Source organism: Cyprinodon variegatus, unplaced genomic scaffold (genome assembly GCF_000732505.1).
Source record: "Cyprinodon variegatus isolate N-32 unplaced genomic scaffold, C_variegatus-1.0 Scaffold1120, whole genome shotgun sequence".
In the NCBI taxonomy this organism is placed as follows: domain Eukaryota; kingdom Metazoa; phylum Chordata; class Actinopteri; order Cyprinodontiformes; family Cyprinodontidae; genus Cyprinodon; species Cyprinodon variegatus.
Window position 1 is genome coordinate 18,471 of NW_015151573.1, and position 1,015 is coordinate 19,485.

Here is a 1,015-nt window from a genome sequence, read left to right on the forward strand (position 1 = left end):
TCTACTCATAAATCCTCTCCTGCTGTTGTGGTATTGAAGGATGTAATCAGTATTAACACGCACTAATCATCTCGTAATGACGAGAAAACCGCTTTCGTTATCTTTAGATTTTAAGAAAGTTAACTAGTTTTTTCAAGGAAACCACTGTGAAAAAGCATCGTAGGGACACGGCCGCTCGCGGCTTCCGCAGTGTAAGGTGTGTAAAACGTGTGATAACTTTTATTACCGTTGCACTTTTTCTTATGCTGTGGTGAACTATGCCTCAAATGCTATTTGCCTTTCAATGAACTTAGAAAGACAAAATGGATCTTCTCTTACTTTATGGAAGCAATGTCTTACTTCTTCGATAATGACCTTTCTATAACAATTGCATTGCTTAAAGTTTGAGGTTGCAAAACTAGGCAATCTGCGACTTTCTTTGTCTCAGACTTCACTCAGAGATTCAGCAGAGATGGACTCAAAGCAGCTTCCTTCCCTCCAAGAGTTGCAGAGCTAAGATGAATCTCTTTCTGAACTGTTTTATCTCTGCTTCTGTCTCAACATATTCTCATTATCAGTTCGTATGAAATCGTACGAAAAGTTATGCACACTTTTTCGTAGGTTTTGGACGTTTTTCCTCAAAAAACCCGATCAGTGCGCATGCACAGGCAGAAAAAAAAGCAGATCCGCGGACTGACATAAAACTGGGAAAAACAGTGCAATAATCACTTCATGCCTCTAACTACGTTGCTTGCTGTTTTATATCTTAGGGTTAGGGTCAGGGTCAGGGCTAATTGTTTTTTAAATTCTATGTTCTTGAATGGTGCGTCAGATGCGCATGCGCATACGACGAAAAAAACGTCCAAAACCTACGAAATTACGGTGCATACCTTTTCGTACGATTTCATACGAACTCATAAATGCCTTAACCCCTAGAACCCTACGGACCCACCGGTGGGTCCAGCTGCTACGTGACCTCGTAATTTTAACAAACCCCCAGTATTGATGTAAAAAACATATTTGGCACAGTTTGGTG